Source organism: Microplitis mediator, chromosome 7 (assembly GCF_029852145.1).
Source record: "Microplitis mediator isolate UGA2020A chromosome 7, iyMicMedi2.1, whole genome shotgun sequence".
Classification (NCBI taxonomy): Eukaryota; Metazoa; Arthropoda; class Insecta; order Hymenoptera; family Braconidae; genus Microplitis; species Microplitis mediator.
The window spans coordinates 17,274,648-17,281,373 of NC_079975.1; positions in this window are offsets into that span (position 1 = coordinate 17,274,648).

Sequence of the window (6,726 nt, forward strand, 5' to 3'; positions counted from 1 at the left end):
TATATCTCGATCCAAACTTTCTATAAGGTAGGATTAATGACAGGGGTGGACCCATCGCTCAGTGAGAACGAGATCACAATGACGATAAGGTTCGAGGAAAAAGACATCCACCTAGTTAGAGTTCAAAGGATGAAAAGGAAAGTAAGAACGGTCCAAAGCCCAGGAACATCACCAGAAGGTATAATATCGCAAATGGAGAATACCACAGCAGCCAAGCTCTTCTTTAGAGACAAAGCATTACCAACAAGAGCTACCATTTACAAGGTCAGTAAACCAATTACTGAATATATCTCTAAACCTGTTATGAGTTACAGGTGCTTAAAGTTTGGTCACCTAAGAGAAGATTGCAGGAGTTCCCATAGTAAGTGCCAAAAATGTGGACTTACAGATCACGAGACAAGAGAATGCACAAGCATTAACTTAAGATGCCCGAACTGTGCAAAAGGCCACAAGGCACTGTCAAAGAACTGCTCACAGTGGCAGATACAACAGGAAATCATTAACTATAGTGTCAAACGCAAGGTCACAAGAAACGAGGCAAGGAGGACAGTGCAGGAGACTAGAGGTCAAAGAAGTAAACTGCTTAACGCCTGAGTCACCAATGAAATATTAAACGCGTTAACTCCTTGGTCAAATGATAGAACATTCTACTTTGACAACAAACTGGACTCGACCATGGAGTCCGTGGATGGGGAACATGAACAGGGGTCACAAACAGACACAGAAGGGAATGATGGAAAAAAGCTAATCAGTATTCAGGGACAGCAAGCGTTACAAGTATACGCCAGTCCATTGAATCAAGAGCAGATGAGGGACTATATGGATAAGTTGGTGACTAAGATGGTCCAGACAACAGTTAACACATTAATGGAGAAAATGCTAACGCGCATTTTTGCTATCCCGGGAATTGAACAGTTCAAGAAGGACATCGTTAAAGCTGTCGAACAAATCGAGACGGAGAACTCGATTGAAGTTAAACCATGCCAATCAATACAACAGTTACTAAGTCCATCAAAATCTGCCAGTGAAATGTGAGGAGTCTCTGGCAGAGGTGGGATTCAATTCCTCAATTTGTCTCAGAACAACATATAGAAATTCTTTTATTCACCGAAACCTGGCTAAAACCAGACCAAAGCATTCAACTCAGAGGGTACAACATCATCAGAACGGATAGGAACATGGAGACTGCTGGCGGAGGAGTGGCATACTTTATTAGACAGGACATGCACTCCCATAAGATCCAAAACATAGTCACGCACAGTAAAATGGAACACAGTATCTTCAAACTAGAGACTGGCAGTGAAGAATATTACCTGGCAAACTTCTACAGTCCACCGGACGCTGGAGTGTCTTTGACCAGGCAGCAATGGAGGAATCTAATGGAGGAATTAAAAAAATTTAATAACATAATAGTCTGCGGGGACTTCAATGCTCAAAGTCCAGATTGGGACAGTATTAAGACCAACTATCAAGGCAAACTGCTTGAGGAGACATTAGAGGACTCAGGATTCATCGTTATCAATAATGGAAGCCAGACAAGAATGCATAATGTGGATAATAGTGTGAGTGTTCCCGACATAACTTTTGTAGGAGGGCATCTGATAGACAAAATAAGATGGGAAGTTTTTCCAGACAATATGGGCAGTGATCATTTACCCATCATCATCCGAATCGATAAAGCCAACTTCTACAAAGAGGACAGGGGTGATAAGATTAACACCAGCGGGATGGACGATGTAAAGTTTGCATCATATGCAGCAACTAAAATCCAGGATTTGGAAACCATTTACAGGAATAGCTACGAGAAACTTGTAAAAACAATAACAAAAGGGAGTAGAGGAGTCCAAGAAAAGTAATAAAGGAAACACTCGGATAAAACCAACAATCATTAACAATGAACAGGACCCAAGCAAAAAAAGCGCCCCCACCAGCGAGATGGTGGAACGAGGATTGCAGGAACAAAGTGCAGTTGAGAAGGAGTGCTGTTCGTCGCTTTTTTCATCACCCTGAACTAGAGACATATGAGGAAGCAGTATCAGCACACAAGGAATTCAAAAAAATAGCAAGAAAGGCCAAGAGAGAATCATGGAGAACCTTCTGTAATAGTATCTCACCAAGTATGGATATTAAAAAGATGTGGTGTAGTAAAAGGTTTCAAAAGAAGGTTTAGTAATTGCACTTCAACCGAAATATTTTCACCAAATGACCTTGCTATTCTAGAAGCAATTGAGAAACTGACAGGGGAAGTGAATATCACCAGGAACGGTGAATATACCCTACAAGAAACGCAAAACATCATTACAGAGCACAAGGAAACGCTGGAGCGAGAAATATCAGTAGAAGAAGTCAGGGCGACCATAGAAATAACCAAGAAGAAGTCAGCACCGGGTACTGACCAAATCAAATACGAGCTAATTGGAAAACTACCACAGGAAGCAATTACTCTACTCAGCAGAATCTACAACTACATCATACAAGAGGCAGAAGTGCCTGACAGTTGGAAGGAATATAGAGTGTGTCTGATCCCGAAGCCGTCCAAGGGATACAGACCAATGGCAATGCCCAACTGCTTAATGAAAATACTGGAGAGAATAATAAACGACAGAATAATTTGGTGGATAGAATACAACAAGTTATTACCAAAGGAGTTCTATGTATTCAGAAGGGGCAGATCTTGCGTTGAAAACGCTGCTATATTGATCACGGAAGCGAATTTAGCGATGATGCAGGATCGGTATATGGGAGCACTGTATCTGGACATCAAGGGAGCGTATGACAACGTTGACATTCCCACGCTGATAAGAGAACTTAGAAGATTGGGAATCCCAGAAAAATTCATAGTAATGATGGAAAAACTGTTACAGAAAAAAATACTTTACTTTGAACTCAATGGAGTCGAGATAAAGTCAGGTAGCACCAAGAAGAGCCTTCCGCAAGGGAGTATCCTGAGTCCTATCCTGTTTCATATATACATGATAACGATAAAAAGACAGTTACACCCGTGGTGTAGATTTTTATCTTTTGCAGACAATTATGTATTATATATTACCCTGGAAGATCTGAAACTCATTAAAAAAATTCTAGAGGATTCGCTGGTTAAGATAAACGGTTGGTTGAAGACCAGAGACCTGGAAATTGCACTTGAAAAAACTACAATGACGGTGTTCACTAGAAGAAGGAAGAGGGACAGAATCAGTGTAAATTTTCAAGGAAAAGTCATTGAAGAAATGGAAGAAACTAAATTTTTAGGGATAACAATCAACAACAAACTAAGATTGAATAGTCACAAAAAAATAATAAAAAATAAAGCCAAACAGTGCAACAATATAATAAAAACAGCTTCAAGTTGGAGGTGGGGAGCACACCTATCCCCAGTTCATCAGGTGTATAAAAGACTAGTTAGAGTCACCATAGACTGGGGCCTCATCTTCTATCAGGACACTTCGGACTCAAATTTCACCAAGGTCAAAAGAATCCAATACGCTGCGCCGAGAAGGGCTACAGGGAACTTAATCACTACACCGTTGAATGTACTGCTGCATATAGCAGTAGAGCCAGGCCTGGACAGCAGAGCCAAATTCCTGACCAGGAAATCCCTAGCAAGAACTATGTCCAAAAGTCACAATCAACTGGAACCGACTCTTAAGCTCATTCGAGCAGCAAAAGACAACCTGATCAGAAATAATAAGGAAAAAAAAGGTAAAAGATACGTTACCACACTATTCAAGCTTTGGGAAGAAGAGCGGGACATTTGGAACAGATTAAACAAATACGACAAGCCTAGCATGACAACGGTTAGATACGAAAATAGATTTAACAGCATTACAATAGACCTAGATACTGGAAGAGAAGCAAAGAAGAATAAGGAGGTAAGCGTCAGATGAAATCAGCTGTTGGAACACAAATATCCAGAGTTCAAAACCATATACACGGATGGCTCGAAATCAAAATCAGGAACAACAGCAGCTATATGTCTTGGGAAACAAGAGAGGGGTAAGCGCGTCAATTGATCTTCAGGTAACCATCATGGCAGAAGTACAGGCCATAAAAATGGCTATTAGGATGGCCATAAGACAGGAATATACCAATACTTTGATATGCACTGACTCTCAGTCTACATTAATGGGACTAGAGGGATCAGGAATCCCCAGGGACTACATTGGAATACTGGAAGTCAGACGATCTGGGAAGCAAGCGAAATGGGTATAAACATTGTCATGATATGGAATCCAGCTCATAAGGGCATAGAAGGGAACGAGGAAGCGGATAAACTGGCTAAAACAGCCATAAGTAACACAGAGATACAAAACAGAATAGATGGACTGGAAGCTGAACACTGCAACAAAATGTATAAGACAAAATTAGGGAAAGAAACGTACGAGGTAATGATAAAATACCCAAAAGGAAAGAAATATTTCGAGCACGTGAAGGAATTTAAATTCAAACCCTGCTTCCATGAGCTAGGCCTAACCAGAAATCAGATATCGATTAGCAATAGACTAAGAAGTGGACATACACAAGTCAAAGCACACTTGCATAGGATGCAAATAGTAGGAGGGGCGAGCTGCAAATGCGGGGAGCCAAACCAAATTGTTGAACATGTCTTTCTCTCTAAATATGAATTAGTGATTTTTCACTAATTTTAAGAGAATATTCACTAATTGTCAATGCTACAATCGTACCACGCAGAATTAGTGAATATTCACTAAATGAATATGTGAATATTGGAATTCACTGATTTGATAAGTGAATATGGGAATCCACTGATTTCATCGGTGAAAAAAAATATTATATTGCGAAAAAAATATAAGACACTTGTAATTAGATCCGAAATGTGATTAATGTATTAGAATCATTACTTAGAGGAAGTATACATGAGGAAAAAATCTCAGTGAGTGCTGGGCTCGAACCTGCATCCTTCCGATTCAAAGTCTTTGATGCTATCCACTGCGCTGGCCTACGCATGTGATCGCGTGAGTGTAAATAGTATATTCGTTATGATACCAAACAATAACTAATGAAGAAATAAAAAATCCGTGATGTTATGATTGACGTACTCTTCATATAAATATATTATTGTTCTGTACTTCTATTTTTTTTTTATTTTGAAAGTTTTTTATTAAAATTTTAAAAAATATTACCATAATTATTAATTATATTTATATCTAGTAAAATATTTAATTATTTGCTAGTTAAAGTTACTAGTAAAATTGTGAAATTCATCAATTAAGAAGTGAATAACAGTTTCACTTGTAGAAATTGTAGAAAATATGAAAATATCGCTAGTTCAGTAGTGAAAATCACTAATTTGCTAGTGAAAATTATAGTACTAAATTTATAAGCGAGAATTCACTAATTTGTTATTCAAATACACTGATTATGAAGTGAATACTGCTTCACTAACGTATTTAATGGAATTTCCACTAATTCATGTTTAGAGAGTTTGGAAATGTGAATTAGTCGATAAGAAAATTAGAAAAATATTAATTAAGAGGCTTGATAATGTTATTTGTTCTTTGGTTTTAGATTGTGTAGTCCATTCACTGATCATCACATCCCTATACACAGTGACTTTCCCGATTCACCAGTTCATCGGGAACATTAACATTGACATTTAAACACTCCTTTTACGTAATCATACTGTTCACCAACTAACTATTACCTAATACAAAAATATTTAATTTAAGTGCTCCAAATCATACATACATATCATACACCACATCATACTAAGCAAATCAAAACAAAAAAAAAGGAGGGAAAAAAGTTTACAGGACATTAAAAAAACAAAAGAAAAATGTACAGAAAGTTAACAACACAAGAAAAACATAAAAAACGAAACAGCAGTAAGTGGCACGTGGCCCAATCGGGACGATAGCCAAAAAGGAAGAAAAAAAAAGTTTGCTCAATGTTTGTGTATATTCATGCTAAGAAACGAAAATGTACATACATAATAATATGTATCACAAGAAGAGCTATAATCATAGGGCGTACAGGTACATTTGAAAGATCACAAGTAATAAAAGAAATAGTTTTTAAATATAAAATAGCTGTGAAATTTACAGGTTATTTTGTTCATAATAAAATACAACTGACATAATTGGATTATAAAGGGAAAAGCATAACCCTGCTTAAAAAATCCGATAGATTCTTATAGCTGTATGCATAAGGTCCTATACTTAACTATAGCACTTCTCATAGAACTCATTCATTCTTATAAAATCTTTATGGGAATTTATAAGAATGAATGAGTTCTTTGAGATTTTCTAAACAGGGAAGTTATGTGGAATGAAAACCATACTTTCAACATATTTTGGTTCCATTAAAATTGTTAAGGCTATCGAATTATTGAAAGAAATGGCCAAAACATAAAGTTTAAGGTCATAAATTAAAGATTATTAGCCAAGCTTTCGGACACTTTCTATGAAAATTGTCTATGAATATTAGTTTTAAAGTTATATAAACTTTAACAATGATTAAAAAAACTGATTTTTACGAAAAATCGTGAAAATTTCAAACAGCTATAACTTCTAAACTAATTAACCAATTTATCCCATCTTTGGAATTGATAAGGGTAATTGCCTATGGATTAAGTGTAAAAAATTTCATTGAGATACGATAAGAACTGTAGGTGCTATCGTAATGACAAGACGGTTGTAATCATAGGGCGTACAGGTACATTTGAAACATTATTAGTAATAAAAGAAATACTTTTAAAACATAAAATAG